Source organism: Gossypium hirsutum, chromosome A10 (assembly GCF_007990345.1).
Source record: "Gossypium hirsutum isolate 1008001.06 chromosome A10, Gossypium_hirsutum_v2.1, whole genome shotgun sequence".
In the NCBI taxonomy this organism is placed as follows: domain Eukaryota; kingdom Viridiplantae; phylum Streptophyta; class Magnoliopsida; order Malvales; family Malvaceae; genus Gossypium; species Gossypium hirsutum.
In genome coordinates this window covers 845439-863667 of record NC_053433.1, presented here as the reverse complement: position 1 = coordinate 863667, position 18229 = coordinate 845439, and the positions used below count along the sequence as shown (strand labels likewise).

The 18229-nt window shown below is 35.5% G+C and overlaps 1 pseudogene; it reads right to left on the bottom strand.

Moving 5' to 3' along the window:
• Window positions 1–6128: 6128 nt before the first annotated feature.
• Window positions 6129–15696, bottom strand: LOC107924909 (pyrophosphate--fructose 6-phosphate 1-phosphotransferase subunit beta-like; annotated as a pseudogene).
• Between the last annotated feature and the right edge of the window lie 2533 nt (window positions 15697–18229).

Here is an 18229-nt window from a genome sequence, read left to right as displayed (position 1 = left end):
CTTAGTGGTTCTTGGGTCAGAACCTCTTCAACCTCTAATTCCTCCATTGTGGCTGGAGAATTAGACTTATTAACTGGGCAAATCCCCATCTGCTCAAACTCCACCTGTTTTGGAGTACACTCCACCTGCTGTAGAGTATTGCTCGTCTGAATATCTTTATCTGCTACCTTTTTCAATGTGGCAGATTCATCAAAGGTAACATCTCTGCTACAGATCATTTTCTTTGTGCTTAAGCACCAAAGACGAAATCCCTTCACTCCAGAAGTGATTCCCATAAAGAGAGCTTTCTTTGCCCTCGGATCTAACTTTGACTCTTTCACATGGTAATATGCAGTGGATCCAAACACATGTAAGGGATCATAATCTGTAGCCGGTTTTCCAGACCATATCTCCATAGGAGTTTTTCTTTCTAATGTAGATGATGGCAAACGATTAACAATATGGCCAGCGTATGTCACAGCCTCAGCCCAAAATTGCTTGCCCAACCCAGCATTGGACAACATACATTGAACTTTCTCCAGCAATGTTCGATTCATACGCTCTGCCAATCCATTCTGCTGTGGTGTATCCCTAACTGTGAAGTGTCGAACAATACCATACTCTTGGCACACATCGAAGAACGGATCACTTTTATATTCCCCTCCATTGTCCGTCCTAAGCCGCTTGATTTTCTTGCCAGTCTGGTTTTCGATCATAGTTTTCCATTTAAGAAAAACTCTAAGCACTTCATCCTTAGTTCTCATGGTATACACCCAAACTCTTCTGGAAAAGTCATCAACAAAAGTAACAAAGTAGTGTTTTCCTCCCAATGAAGGTGTCTTGGAAGGCCCCTCACACATCTGAGTGAACATATTCCAAAATACCTTTTGTATTATGGATAGCAGTACCGAATTTCACTCTCTTTTGCTTTCTCAGAACACAATGCTCGCAAAATTTTAATTTGCAAGCCTTTGCACCTTTCAACAATCCTTGCTTTGCCAGAATTTGCAAGGATTTTTCGCTGGCATGTCCCAACTTCATATGCCACAACTGTATTGAGTCCAATTCTTTGTTGCCGGAAGCTGCAGCGACTGCTCCAATAACTGTACTACCTTGGTAGTAATACAAGTTATTTTTCCTGATGCCCTTCAATATCACAAGTGCGCCAGATGTCACTTTCAAAACCCCATATCTCATAGTAACAACTGAACCATTGGATTCCAGGGCTCCCAATGAGATGAGATTTTTCTTCAAACTGGGCACGTACCGAACATCAGTCAGAACTCTGGTTGATCCATCTTTATTCTTTAATTGGATTGAACCTATCCCAATAGTTTTACAGGCATTGTCATTGCCCATATAAACAACTCCTCCATTTAGTTCTACTAAATCAGAGAACCACTCCCGGTTAGGGGACATATGATAGGTACAACCCAAATCCAATATCCACTCATCTGAATGGAACGACGATGATGATGCAACCAGTGATAGTTCAGAGTCACTGGTATCATGCTTTGCAACACAAGCATCTACAGCAGCTTTTCCCTTATTCTTCAGTTTTGGACAATTTTTCTTCCAGTGGCCTTTCTCATGACAAAAAGCACATTCATCTTTCCCGAGTCTGGACTTTGACTTTGATCTCCCCTTTTGAGTTTTCTTCCGAGTGTAAGAACGACCTCGGACTACTAAAGCTTCTGTATCTCTGATTGAGTTTTTCTGTTTGTCATTCTTTCTCTGTTCATAACTGTATAAGGCCGCACAGACTTCGCTCAGAGATATATCACTCCTGCCATGAAGTAGAGTAGTTTCTAGGAACTCAAACTCCTCAGGAAGTGACCCCAACAGCATCAAAGCCAAATCTTCATCTTTGAATGTCTCATCCATATTCAGCAAATCAGTGACTAACTAATTAAATTTGGTGATGTGATCATTCATTGTGGTACTTGGGGCGTATGTGAAGCGAAACAGTCTTTTCTTCAAGTGGAGCTTATTTTGACTGTTTTTCTTCAAAAAAATTTCTTCAAGTGCCACCCACAACTTATTTGCAGAAGTCTCCTTTGAAAAAGTATACCTCTGCTCTCGAGAAAGGCATGATCGAATTGTGCCACATGCCAACCGATTGATCGCCTTCCAATCTTTCTCCTGTACATCATCTGGTTTCTCTTCATCAATGGCAATGTCTAGACCCTGCTGAAAAAGGGCATCTAGAACCTCACTTTGCCACATACCAAAATGGCCCGTGCCATCAAAGATCTCCATTGCCAATCTTGCATTTGCAATTGTCGGTCTTGTCCACATGGACGATGTTGAAGCTCCTACACCGACCGTTTTCTCCATAATCTTTCAATATACCTAAGGAAATCTTTTCTGATGTGGAAGATCAGTTTAAACTGCAACCACAGAGCATACTACGATTAACCTTCGGCTCTGATACCACTTGTTGTTCCAATAGGGTCGGAAGCGTGTAAATTATTGTACTAAAAAATCACACAAAGTTCAATTCCCAGGGAAGAGAGGTGGATCACATTGATCTCTTAAATACCAAGTCTTTCCTTAGACAGAATATCCCTTCTATAGTAATTTAATAGCACAATTAAATACTACTATTATACCCTCAAATATTGAAAGAAAAATAGGACAAGAAAGAACACAAGAGTTTTAACGAGGTTCAGTAAATTATACCTACGTCCTCGGGCACTAACACCAGATGATAACTTTACTATCTTCAAAGTATTACAAACAAATAGAATTCCTTAAGAATTCTCAAATGGGAGAAAAAGAAAACTAAGAGAGAAAGATTGGTTGTGATGAATTGAAATGAGAAATGAGAAGGCCTATTTATAGTTGAGGTTCAAGGACCAAACAATAAATAGCCCATTATCTCAAGGACCAAAAAAAAAATTATCCCTTGCCACTTTTCCAAAGTTGATGGTTGTCATTATTGATTGTCTCCCATTAATGTTAATGGCAACCATTATTAATTGTCTTCCATTAATGTTAACACAATAATCCGACTCTTAATCTAATCCACTCCGTGATATTGTTTGTTTAATTAGTTAATATATAAGCATGCAGGTGTATTGTTCAAATTAAGAACGAAATCATAGAAAGATCAAACTTTGGGTGCAAAGCTGTTTATGTGTATATATATGCTATGCTCCTTTCATCTTGGCATGAAGTTGGCGCAGAGTGTATTGATTTTCTGGACTAGACTATGTTGTTGATGTTAGGGTTTATGCCATCAATCATTAGACATGTTGATATTGTTTTTTAGCGTTTAGGGTTAAAAGCAACAAACTCGTCTGTATTATATATATGGTATGGGAATCCATCACAAAAGAGCAAAGGGAAAAGGTTAAAAGAGAGACGTCACTGGTTGTTTGATGTAGTGAGAAGCCAAGGTGGTGGTGGTGGTGATGGTGAACTGGCGGGAGATTATGGCGGGACAGGCAATGTAAGGCTAATCCATTCAAGCAACTAAAGCTTTTTTTTCTTGTTCACTTTACGTCATTTCCATCAACAGTTGCATGATAAGAAATTGTGATTAAAATTTTTAAAAGAAAGTGAACAAGGAATAAACAGCTGCTGCTACCTGGAATGGTGGTGAGAGGAGGTTCTGTAAATGAAGTTTTCAAGTAATTTGAAACACAGATACATAAAATCATATTGGAGTATATATATATTTGACCATCACTTCCTCCTTCAACCATTTTTATTGATTATTGTAATTATCTTTTAAGTCTGGGTAATTAATGCTATTATATTATCATTAAATTATAAGGTTAAGTGAGATAATAACAAAATCTAATTACGGACAATTAATTACTAAATTAGTTATAATAATAACTTAAAATATTTCAAAAAAATATTATCATTATAAAGATAGCCTCTCTTTTTTCTTCATATCTATCAAATCACTTTTATTTTATTTTTGTTATAATGTCAGTATCATCATCTAACACGTATTAAAATTATTAAATATTTTTGTGTAAGTGTACTTTAAAAGAGTTAAATTCTTTATTTATATAAAACAGTTATTGTTTATGAATGTGACGTTATAAGTAAATTTTATGTACGTCAATGCATACCATACTTTAATATTAATACGTGTTTTTATGTTGGGTTCGTTTGCATGTTGGTGTAAATCTATATTGTATAAGCTTATGAAAGAACGCGAACACTTCACGTACGAAATTAAAGTACGAACCATGTAAACTATGAGTCGGGACCCAGTCAAATAACCAACGAGTATCATAACAAAACTATAGATAATGAAGCAACCTTTTAACTATACAAATTAAATTAAAAAATCAGATATTATTAGATTATATTAAAAGGTAAAATAAAAAAGAGAAATTAAGATAGTAAGTTCCCACTTTTTATCAGCACACTTTTCTTAGCACATGGTGGCAAATGCCTTAAAAGAAGAGGATTAAGGGTTCAAAGTTAAAACCCCAATTTGAAGTATTAAAGTGGAATGATTAAGCTTTGAGTTTGTACTTTATTTGATTGCCTTTTTTTCCCTTTCTAGTAACTAAAGGAGGTTGGTGAATTAATTAGTATTAATTAATAGTATGTACTTACTTAATTTGAATATTTGGACTTGGACTGATTTTATTATTTAATATTTGACTTTGTTAAAATTTAAATTTCAATAATCAATTGGGGTAATTTATATATGTGCATATTATTTCTCAATCAACATACTTAATTTTAACTTACTAATATAATAAAAAAATTTCATCTTACCTCATCATCAGGATATCTAGTAAGATCGATCACTTGATTAAAATAGACAGGTTCACTTAAAGGTTCACCCAATTAAGAACATTTATATTCACAATCACGTGAGACATTATAAAATTATGTTAAATTTTATTTAAGATAAATACTTCCATCACATCTAATAAAGGCTTTAACGTAAAGAAACTAAATTTACTAATGTACTTTCTCTCCAAATGAATATAAGTCGGCAATTACAATAAATGCGATACTATAATATATCTTCAATCAACATCAAAGCAACCATAATAACCACAAAATAAGATAATAAATGAGACATGATTTTTACATAGAAAACATGTTTAAAGTAAAGAGTACAAACCAAAAGACTTTAGTAAAAAAATATTCCAAGTCCTCGCTGTAATATTTCAATATAAAGTCACCAGTATATACTTTCAACAAGGCTAATAACAAGTAATCTCGGATAAACAAAAGAGTAAATACACCCTAAATTTCCTAGTTTTTTAGAGTCGCCAAAACTTTTTTTCATGACTGAAACTCTACACAAACACCATTAAACTCTTCTGATAATTCTTCTAAAAAATTTCCCTAACGACTGTCGACTCTCGTGCGAATACCTTATATACTTTTTCCACCAAGTCTCTAGTCTTAGCTAATAAAACAAGTGGAGAAAAGGTTATATCGACAAGTAGTGGTTTTAAAGGCCCACATCGGAATCACCTTATTATCCACATAATTATATAATAAAGAAAGGAACTTAACATCAAATCAACGTTATTATAAAAAAAATATATGTACAATTGGTTGATTTTAAACAGTCTTTTCTTTTTGGTACTTGATTTTAAACGGTTTGTTTGTTATATGTTAATGGAGATAAAAAAGGACCGTTTGGGTTTTGAAATAAAGTCGAGAAAGTGTTGAATAGTTAAATTGTATTTTTTTTTATTTAAAAAATAAATAAGTATATTTTTATTTGTTAGATTAAAAAATAAATTAATTATTTTTATAATTTTATTTATTAACGTAATTGACAAAATAATTAAATAACTACATGTGACATGTTCATACAACACTTATTTTAAATAGAGTTCAATATTTTATTCAAATCTATTTTTTAAACGTAACATTTAAGTGAACCCTCAAATTTAAACGGCTCAACGCTTAAATAAAATTAACCGCTTTAAAGCTCCTTTTTAATTTTCCCCCATACCCTAGTTTCCCTTCCGATATGCTGCTTATTAGGTTCAAACCTGTTAATTTGGCACCATTCCGACAGGCACGCACTATTCTAGACAATCAACTTGCTTCACCAATTTGTTCCACTCAATTCCAGTCATGTCAATCAAAACATTATCTACTGATTTGTATAATCGGGTATGATAATAAAATAAAAATAAAAAAGGAAATGCAACGTATAATCGGTTCTTAGACCATCAATATCCATGTATTATTAATTTAATCCTTAAAAAACCTCAAAATAATAATAAGAATAATAATAATAATCTTCAACAAAATTATGTTTAAAAAATGTAAAATGTCTCTCATTCATGCTCAGCTAATGTGAAAGCAGAAATTTTAAATCAATAATTCTAAGCTGGAGCACCAAGTTCAAGGAGAAGAGTGTGGCTAACAGCATTCGAAGATGGTCCAACAAATTGAATGGGACCTGTAACCAAAAATTCATCAAAAACATTAAAGTGAATGTGACTAAGTAACTTGAATCAATTTAGCCGCTATACCATTAAAAATAAATTCATAACCTACCAGGACTAATGTAGCAGTTCTTAAGTGCCCAATCCTCCCTCACCGAAGCAAATTTCTTGAATGGAGCACCTGTATGATTTTTTACAAGAAAATAAATTAACTGTTGCCTCTGTTTCAATTTGGTCCAACAAAAGAACCCAGTAGCATAATGAACAAAAACAACAAAAATTATATTGTTACCTTCAAGCTCTACCATTGCCTTCTTGATAACAGGCTTGAATTTACCTGCAAACACATTTCAATAGTTCGGGTTACGGTACAATTATATTGGTTGAAGTTTACTTGGTGTTTAAGTTTATTTAATAAAGGTCATAAATTGTAGAGAATAAAGTTTCTTAATGATCAAGTAATAGTATCTATAAATATAGAGTATGTGATCTCTGTATAGAAGATGGGTTTTGTAGGGATGTGAGAAGGAATTGGTAAAACACCGGGATAACGAGATATAGTGTATTCCTGGAAAGCAAAAATTTTGGGTTTGTTTCAGAGCTCCTCGGATTTAGTGGATTTTCCTCTCATTCGTGGATTAGGCCATCGGGCAACTATGCTTTAAATATTATCTCTTGTGAGCATAATTTATACCATATTGATCTCGTGTTCATTATGTTTTCCATTTACAGTTTCCGAACACTTCACTAGCGGTAAAGGCACTATAGAGGTCCATATACTAGGAGTTATATTGCATTTTGCCTTCTTCTATTAAAAAAATAAGCAAATTAATTCATATATGTTAGTTCAAATAGTATATTGGTCATTTCTGTTAAAAGTTTCATCTATTTGTACGGTTATCAACTGACGTGGTTGACGGAATAATTAAACAATAATACATGGCATGCCATGTGTATATTATGATGACATACAATGTCCAATTTTGAACGGTAAAAATGCTGAAATTTTTAACTAAAGGATCCATTAACGATGTAAGAGCAGTCCCTCCGACCGTCCATTCTTCAACCGGGGCTCCCAAGTTTCCCACCTGCAAACATTACAAACGTAGAAAATCAAAATACTTGGTTCACAAGTTTAAAAACACAATTGAATAACGATATCAACGCAGAAGGACAATAGTTAAGAAGCGGAAACGAACCGATGATATCAACCCAGTTTTTCCACTGTGGAGGAGAGCTGCGGCGCCGTAGCCCAAAGCATAGCAATAGGAGGCATCAAAGTTAGTTGGCAAACCACATCTTCCTTCATATCTGCATATATATAATAATCATATAAGGAAAAATACTCTCTATGGCAAGGTTTGAACTTACTTATGATGCCATTAGCATTATGTACCAAAAAAAGTGTGATTGTCCTTTAAAATGGCCCTTATAAGATCCTTCTTGCTTCCTCTTCTCCAATTCTGTTTCAACCATTTGAATCAACATTTTCTCCGTTTCGATTTTAGCGACCTAACAGTAACAAAAAACAGACCAAAAAAACGTTGAAAACCCAACAAATAATACTTCAGCAAACAAAGATCGGTTGAGGAACATCGTAATACCTGAACGTTTCCATGAGGATCTCTTTCGAGCATCAATTGTTCTTGAATTGCTTGAGGTAAGAACTCGAAAAGCTTTAGAGATTGGTTGGTAAGTTTCTTTTTCCATACCCCATCTTCATCGACAACATCATGTGCCAGAATCTCGTTTAGTTCGGCGATAAGCTGCTGGACCTGGAAGCACGTAAAAGCAGATAAATATCAGGATGATGAAACCATTATGACAATAGGCCAGCTGAAGACCGAAAGTACCTCGGGAATAAAGTCAATAAGACCTTCGGGTATGAGAATAACACCATAGTTGTAACCGAGTTCAGCACGTTTGCAAATGACATCGACCATGTAGTCCGTAACATTTTTAAGCGTCTGCTTCTTGGCAGCAACCTGCGAAAAGATATACTCCAATGAAATGAATCAAACTTATTCTCGACAAGCAGTGGAAGATGGTGGAAAAAACGATACCTCTTCTCCGATAATGGTAATGTTAGGGTGAGTCTGCAAAGCACTCTCCAAAGTAATGTGCGAAGCTGCACGTCCCATGAGCCGCACAACTACAAAAACAATAAACAGGCGTTTAGTGGCGTAAGTGAACAGACACACAAGTATGAACCGTTTTTCAAAAGGTTCGTGAAATTTGTACGTTTGAAGCACTTACAGTGATAATATTTTCCAGTCGACCGTGCATCAATCATGACGTTGCCAATCATTTCTGCATATATCTATACAAAGGTAACCAGACATTAGTACGTAATGTGAAAGCAAATATAACCTTACCTTGCAGGCAGTATCAAATCCGAAACTTGTTGGAACCTCTTTGCATTTCAAATCACCGTCGATCGTTTTTGGGCACCCAATCACTCGAGTTTTCAAGTTTTTACCCCTAAAGGCAAAGAAGGTATAAGGTATATGTTACACCAGCGAAGAGATCAGGATCGAGGTATATGTACCTGAAGTTTTCAGCAAGGAGGCAAGCGTTCGTGTTCGAGTCGTCCCCACCAATAACCACAAGCCCGTCCAAGTCGAGCTTCACTGCTGTTTCTTCAGCTTGCTTAAACTGAAAGTTACACCCGCTTTACTCAGACATCATTACTTGATAACAAAAAACTCGAATAACTTATAGGAATCATGGAAAGGCTCTTACCTGCTCGGGAGTTTCAATCTTGTCTCTCCCACTACAGATCATATCAAAGCCACCCTGGTTAATATAAATAAAGAAACACAATCAGTTGTGATCTTTGCTTTAGCAGACATGTTGTATATGTACATACATGAAAGCATAAGACAACATAGGACTAACATTGGTAATAACATGAACTTGTTATTTTTAGCCATGTTTGATAATTTAAAAATTTTTAGCTTTGAATATATATATAATCTTTTTATCTTTTAAATATACATAAATAATATTTTTTAAATCAAAATTTAAATCCGATCTAATTTGATTTAACCAATGAATCAACATATGTTCAGTCTTTGCTAAGTTCGATCGGTTAAAACGGTTTTTCAATTTTTATAACCGAATCCATCATGTATAAACTAAGAAAAGATACCTGATTTCTGTAAGGGTAAATATAATCAGCATTCAATTCAATGTATTTGCATTTCATGATCCCAGCAGGGCCTCCTCTAAATCCATACAAAATGCTACCTTTGGCGCGATCTTGCAAGTAATCTGTCGTTCAAAACGGCGGCGTTTGACTTCCATTATCACAAATAGCAATAATACTTCAAAAAACACAAGCAATGAAAAGTGAAATTGAAAGGAAAAAAAGTACTAACCGAAAATTCCAGAAATCACATTGTGACCTCCAGGTGCCTGTCCTCCAGACAAAACGACGCCGATCTTCAACTTCAGATCGGATCGGAGAGAATCCACTTCGTTCGGCACCAACATTGCCGACGGTTGTCCGAATAGATTCGGAAACAGCTTCGCAATCTCATCTGTTAACATTAATGGGAGACAACATTAATGGCAAACAATACAAAGTGGTGCAAGTTTAGCACCCTAAAGTTGACTTTGAAAAAGTGGCATGGGATAATTTTTTTTTGGTCCTTGAGATAATGGGCTATTTATTGTTTGGTCCTTGAACCTCAACTATAAATAGGCCTTCTCATTTCTCATTTCAATCATCCCAACCAATCTTTCTCTCTTAGTTTTCTCTCTTCTCCCATTTGAGAATTCTTAAGGAATTCTATTTGTTTGTAATATTTTGGAGATAGTAAAGTTATCATCTGGTGTTAGTGCCCGAGGACGTAGGTATAATTTACCGAACCTCGTTAAAACTCTTGTGTTCTTTCTTGTCCTATTTTTCTTTCAATATTTGAGGGTATAATAGTAGTATTTAATTGTGCTATTAAATTACTATAGAAGGGATATTCTGTCTAAGGAAAGACTTGGTATTTAAGAGATCCAAGTGATCCACCTCTCTTTCCTGGGAATTGAACTTTGTGTGATTTTTTAGTACAATAATTTACACGCTTCCGACCCTATTGGAGCAACAAGTGGTATCAGAGCCGAAGGTTAATCGTAGTATGCTCTGTGGTTGCAGTTTAAACTGATCTTCCACACCAGAAAAGATTTCCTTAGGTATATTGAAAGATTATGGAGAAAACGGTCGGTGTAGGAGCTTTAACATCGTCCATGTGGACAAGACCGACAATTGCAAATGCAAGATTGGCCGTGGAGATCTTTGATGGCACGGGCCATTTTGGTATGTGGCAAAGTGAGGTTCTAGATGCCCTTTTTCAGCAGGGTCTAGACATTGCCATTGATGAAGAGAAACCAGATGATGTACAGGAGAAAGATTGGAAGGCGATCAATCGGTTGACATGTGGCACAATTCGATCATGCCTTTCTCGAGAGCAGAGGTATGCTTTTTCGAAGGAGACTTCTGCAAATAAGTTGTGGGTGGCACTTGAAGAAAAATTTTTGAAGAAAAACAGTCAAAATAAGCTCCACTTGAAGAAAAGACTGTTTCGCTTCACATACGTCCCAAGTACCACAATGAATGATCACATCACCAAATTTAATCAGTTAGTCACTGATTTGCTGAATATGGATGAGACATTCAAAGATGAAGATTTGGCTTTGATGCTGTTGGGGTCACTTCCTGAGGAGTTTGAGTTCCTAGAAACTACTCTACTTCATGACAGGAGTGATATATCTCTGAGCGAAGTCTGTGCGGCCTTATACAGTTATGAACAGAGAAAGAAGGACAAACAGAAAAACTCAATCAGAGATACAGAAGCTTTAGTAGTCCGAGGTCGTTCATACACTCGAAAAAAAACTCAAAAGGGGAGATCAAAGTCAAAGTCCAGACTCGGGAAAGATGAATGTGCTTTTTGTCATGAGAAAAGGCCATTGGAAGAAAAATTGTCCAAAGCTGAAGAATAAGAGAAAAGCTGCTGTAGATGCTTGTGTTGCTAAGCATGATACTAGTGACTCTGAACTATCACTGGTTGCATCATCATCGTCGTTCCATTCAGATGAGTGGATATTGGATTCAGGTTGTACCTATCATATGTCCCCTAACCGGGAGTGGTTCTCTGATTTAGTAGAACTAAATGGAGGAGTTGTTTATATGGGCAATGACAATGCCTGTAAAACTATTGGGATAGGTTTAATCCAATTAAAGAATCAAGATGGATCAACCAGAGTTCTGACTGATGTTCGGTACGTGCCCAGTTTGAAGAAAAATCTCATCTCATTGGGAGCCTTGGAATCCAATGGTTCAGTTGTTACTATGAGAGATGGGATTTTGAAAGTGACATCTGGCGCACTTGTGATATTGAAGGGCATCAGGAAAAATAACTTGTATTACTACCAATGTAGTACAGTTATTGGAGCAGTCGCTACAGCTTCCGGTAACAAAGAATTGGACTCAATGCAGTTGTGGCATATGAAGTTGGGACATGCCAGCGAAAAATCCTTGCAAATTCTGGCAAAGCAAGGATTGTTGAAAGGTGCAAAGGCTTACAAATTAAAATTTTGCGAGCATTGTGTTCTGAGAAAGCAAAAGAGAGTGAAATTCGGTACTGCTATCCATAATACAAAAGGTATTTTGGAATATGTTCACTCAGATGTGTGGGGGCCTTCCAAGACACCTTCATTGGGAGGAAAACACTACTTTGTTACTTTTGTTGATGACTTTTCCAGAAGAGTTTGGGTGTATACCATGAGAACTAAGGATGAAGTGCTTAGAGTTTTTCTTAAATGGAAAACTATGATCGAAAACCAGACTGGCAAGAAAATCAAGCGGCTTAGGACGGACAATGGAGGGGAATATAAAAGTGATCCGTTCTTCGATGTGTGCCAAGAGTATGGTATTGTTCGACACTTCACAGTTAGGGATACACCATAGCAGAATGGATTGGCAGAGCGTATGAATCGAACATTGCTGGAGAAAGTTCGATGTATGTTGTCCAATGCTGGGTTGGGCAAGCAATTTTGGGCTGAGGCTGTGACATACACTGGCCATCTTGTTAATCGTTTGCCATCATCTGCATTAGAAAGAAAAACTCCTATGGAGGTATGGTCTGGAAAATCAGCTACAGATTATGATTCCTTACATGTGTTTGGAACCACTGCATATTACCATGTGAAGGAGTCAAAGTTAGATCCGAGGGCAAAGAAAGCTCTCTTTATGGGAATCACTTCTGGAGTGAAGGGATTTCGTCTTTGGTGCTTAAGCACAAAGAAAATGATCTGTAGCAGAGATGTTACCTTTGATGAATCTGCCACATTGAAAAAGGTAGCAGATAAAGATATTCAGACGAGCAATACTCCACAGCAGGTGGAGTGTACTCCAAAACAGGTGGAGTTTGAGCAGATAGGGATTTGCCCAGTTAATAAGTCTAATTCTCCAGCCACAATGGAGGAATTAGAGGTTGAAGAGGTTCTGACCCAAGAACCACTAAGTACACCAGAACCAGTTGCAGTTGCAAGGTCACGGAGAGAAATTCGTAAACCTGCTCGATTTACTGATATGGTGGCCTACGCCCTTCCCGTTGTTGATGATATTCCTATCATTTATCAAGAAGCAATGCAAAGCTTAGAAAGTGATAAATGGAAAAGCGCCATGGATGAAGAAATGCAGTCTCTCCGGAAGAACAATACTTGGAGTTGGCGCAATTACCGAAAGATAAAAGGGCAATCGGATGCAAGTGGGTATTCGCAAAGAAAGATGGATCTCCTAGCAAGAAGGATATTCGCTACAAGACAAGATTGGTAGCTAAAGGCTACGCTCAGAAGGAGGGAATTGACTACAATGATGTATTTTCCCCTGTTGTGAAGCATTCCTCCATTAGAATTTTGTTGGCCTTGGTAGCACAGTTGAATTTGGAGCTAGCTCAACTTGATGTTAAGACGGCTTTCTTGCATGGTGAGTTAGAAGAGGAGATCTATATGACTCAGCCCGGAGGATACACAGATGCTGGTGGTAGAAATTGGGTTTGTAAGCTGAACAAATCGCTATATGGATTGAAGCAATCCCCGAGGCAGTGGTACAAGCGATTTGATAGTTTTATGAGAAGGCAGAAGTACACAAGAAGCAAATATGACAATTGTGTATATTTGCAGAAGCTGCATGACGGATCTTTCATTTATCTACTCTTGTATGTTGATGATATGTTAATCGCTTCGAAGAGCCAAAATGAGATAGATAAGCTGAAGGCTCAGTTGAATCAAGAGTTCGAGATGAAAGATCTAGGTGAGGCCAAGAAGATTCTCGGCATGGAGATAAGTAGAGATAGACCGAGAGGCAAGCTCTGTTTAAATCAGAAGCAATATCTGAAAAAGGTATTACAGTGTTTTGGTGTAAATGAAAACACAAAACATGTAAGTACCCCACTTGCTTCTCATTTGAAACTTAGTGCTCAATTATCTCCGAAGACTGAAGATGAAAGAGAATATATGGCGAAAGTCCCATATGCTAATGCAGTTGGGAGTTTGATGTATGCGATGGTGTGTACGAGGCCTGACATTTCACAAGCTGTTGGAGTTGTGAGCAGGTATATGCATGATCCTGGAAAAGGACATTGGCAAGCTGTGAAATGGATTCTACAGTATCTTCGAAAAACCGTAGATGTTGGTTTAATTTTTGAACAGGATGAAGCACTTGGTCAGTTTGTAGTTGGATATGTTGATTCCGACTTTGCTGGTGATTTAGATAAACGTCGTTCAACTACGGGGTATCTGTTTACTCTTGCGAAAGCCCCAGTAAGTTGGAAGTCTACCTTACAGTCTACAGTAGCTGTGTCTACTACATAGGCAGAATATATAGCAGTTACAGAAGCTGTTAAGGAGGCTATTTGGCTTAATGGATTGTTGAAAGACTTAGGAGTTGTTCAAAGTCACATAAGTTTATATTGTGACAGTCAGAGCGCTATTCATTTAGCGAAAAATCAAGTCTATCATTCAAGAACCAAGCATATCGACGTAAGATATCACTTTGTGCGGGAAGTCTTTGAAAAAGGAAAAATTCTACTTCAGAAGATTCCGACAGCAGATAATCCCGCAGATATGATGACCAAGGTGGCAACAACAATCAAGTTTAATCATTGTTTGAACTTGATTAACATCCTGAGAATTTGAGCACCTTCAGGTGTATGGCGCTCGAGAGTGCATTTGTAGGCACTACAAAAGATAACTTTATCGAATTTGGGGAGTTGAAGGAAGTGTGTGAAGATGTGATTATCCTAATCAAATCTTCAAGGTGGAGATTGTTAACATTAATGGGAGACAACATTAATGGCAAACAATACAAAGTGGTGCAAGTTTAGCACCCTAAAGTTGACTTTGAAAAAGTGGCATGGGATAATTTTTTTTTGGTCCTTGAGATAATGGGCTATTTATTGTTTGGTCCTTGAACCTCAACTATAAATAGGCCTTCTCATTTCTCATTTCAATCATCCCAACCAATCTTTCTCTCTTAGTTTTCTCTCTTCTCCCATTTGAGAATTCTTAAGGAATTCTATTTGTTTGTAATATTTTGGAGATAGTAAAGTTATCATCTGGTGTTAGTGCCCGAGGACGTAGGTATAATTTACCGAACCTCGTTAAAACTCTTGTGTTCTTTCTTGTCCTATTTTCTTTCAATATTTGAGGGTATAATAGTAGTATTTAATTGTGCTATTAAATTACTATAGAAGGGATATTCTGTCTAAGGAAAGACTTGGTATTTAAGAGATCCAAGTGATCCACCTCTCTTTCCTGGGAATTGAACTTTGTGTGATTTTTTAGTACAATAATTTACACGCTTCCGACCCTATTGGAGCAACATCATCTGCCAAAAAATGAAAGCAAGGTTTCCAGTTCAGTGAAACTGAGCTAATGACTTCACCGTTACTTGCATTTTTCATGCAAGTAAACAAAAAAGAAGAAGAATGACGAACCAGGGTTGCCGGCGGCGGAGCTAGGAGGACCTTCGACGACTTTGAAAGGATTTCTAAGAACGGAAGGTAGAGGAAGAGCGTGGTCGATACGACTGTTCTGGACTTCACTGTAAACGGCGGCGAAACGTCCCAAAACCGGCCCTGTTTCAAAGGCTGCAGCGTTGCCGTTAGTATTCAATGAGGAATACATTGTTCTTTTTAGTTTATTTAGTTTGTGAGTTGATTGGTGGCGGCTTTGTGATTGGGAGCTTGGATCTGTGTAAGAACAATAAAAGTGGTTTTTATTACACTAATATTTATTTGCGTTGTTTACACTGTTGCATTCTCTGTGTGTCCTTTGCCATTTTCCAGTTAAGGAAACGGCGGTGTTTTGAGGGGATTTGAACGAGCGAAACGACAATGAAGAGCGCCGTTTCATTGTCTAGTAGGCAGTAGGTTTCTTTCGTGGTTGAAAAAACCGGAGTTGCTTCGGCTGAATTTGTTTGAATTGAGTGGTTTATTAAAATAATATAAACATATAAATCAAGAAAATTTTCAAAAATGAAAAAAATATGAAATTTTATTTTTCATAGGAAAAATGAATTAAAATATAGTAAATTTTTTCATTGATTTTTGTTATTTTTTTAATTATTCAATTTAATCCATTAATCACATTACGAAATAAATTAATTTTCAATTCAATCACCTAAACCAAATCTTTTTATCATAATTATTTAGATACATGTAAAAGGGAAGTTAAAGGAGTAGAGAGGAAGTTGGGTGGATGGGTGTTTGTCCCTTACCTAACCCTTGATTTTGGTTGGTGTTGGGGTTGGTGGTAGGAATTGGGAGCAAAAAAGCATTTTTTGATTGATATTACTTATTTTCTATATTATTAATTTTTCAAAAAAGTTATTTTTTTAAATAAAAATATTTATTTTATATAATACTTAGAGAATTACTTATAACTTTTTTTAACGTATAAATAAGATAATAATATATTTTAGTACACTCGAATTCAAAAATTCTTACATTAACAATAATATTAATGTAAATCGAAAAACTATTATCATAACAGTAATAATTCCTTTGATATAATAGTAATAATATGGGTATAACATATGGCTTTAACTAATTCAACCATATAGTGTTGTACCAAAATTTTAAAAAAAATAACCATAAAGTGTGGATAGGTAGGTTGAAATACCATTTTAATTTTAAGCTCTTAGCTTAAGAATAATACAAAAGCAATTTAAAGAATAGATGAGATGCTGCTTTCCTACTTATCTTTAAGACAAAATATCCCTCTTATTCTATTTAAAAAATAAACTATGTATGTTTTCAATTAGATTTCATCTCAAAATAAAAATTGGGCTCAAGAGAATACAAAACCCACTTGCTTATACTTATCTTGAAGATCAAAAAGCCTCAAATTAGAATTGAAAAAGTTTAATTTGGATTTTAAAAAATTCACCATCATGTTTGAATTGTTTCGAGTTCAATTTATTCTAAATTTCAATTCATTCAAAAATTTTAATTGAATTCTTATATCGAGGTTAAGTAATCTCTAAAAAGTTCGGTTATTTTAAGTTTAGATTATTTTTAACTTAATTTATTAACTTTTTACGATTAATTTGAATTGATTCAAACTTAATTAATTTGTATAATAATATATTCTAAAACAAGATAAAGAAAAAAAGTTGGAACAAAAGTGGATAGCATTAGCAAACATCAAAATATTGAGTTTCGTGCCTTTTTATGGGCGGTGCATTTATTATAATAATAACGATAAAATTAAATACTGTAGCGTGATTAAAAAAAAAACTAAACACATAACACTAAACAAAACTCCAGGCCTTCGGTAATCATTTTTAATCCTTAGAAATTCCGAATTGCCAGGCAAATTATTCCTAAGGAAATCAAATACGCTATCCGCTGCAGCAACGAAGTACTGGTAGTATAAAGGGAATTGAAACATTGCAAATACGCATATGGGAAGGAATGCAGCCGCATACGTTAACGTTGCAGTCCCCTTCTTCTCCAAATGAACTAGAAGTAAAATGGTGGCTGTGAAGGTCAGCATGGTGCTGGTGACCGATAAGAACAGAAAGATGAAACCAAGCGAGAGGTTCCGAGGCAGTCGGTGACGAAAATCTTCGAACTCGAGCGAAGAAGTGAGGATAAAGAGGAAGATCACCACTGAGGTCAAGGAGCTCGCTAGGCCGGCAACGTCCATCACGATGAAAAACGAGTAAAGAGGCTTTTCGAGGAGAATGGGATGACCATCTGCATCAATTGGCCCATGATACAAATATCATAACTTAATTAAGTATAGGGTGAATTACTATTTATTAATAAATTTATTTTTAATAAAAAATTATAAAATAATTATTTAATTATTTAAAAAAAATTGACACTAGTTGATTAATAGTGACAGATTTTAAAATTAACATAATAGCAACTTTAACCCTTGATATTTATAAATGGTTAAATCACTTTTTAAGACCTGAACTTAGCAACTTTCCTCACATTAATTGGCGCTTGGATTTTTTTATCCAAGTTAGGCATTGTATTTGACAATTATTCCCACGTTGGGGCTTGAACTCTTTTTGTCCAAGTTTAAAATTAACATAATAATAACTTTACCTCTCAAAATTTATAAATAGTTAAATCTCTTTTTATTTTATATTACTTTTTGAGCTATTTTGGGATAAGATAAATTTTTTATTTGTGTTATTTTTTATTCGAATCAGATCAGTTTAAATTGTTATGTTTTTATAATTAACTTGGACTGATTTGAATTTAAGTCAAATTTGATATAATCATAGTTAATTAGACTTATTGTGATTCATTCCATCTTGCAAACTTGATTATTTTTTTAAG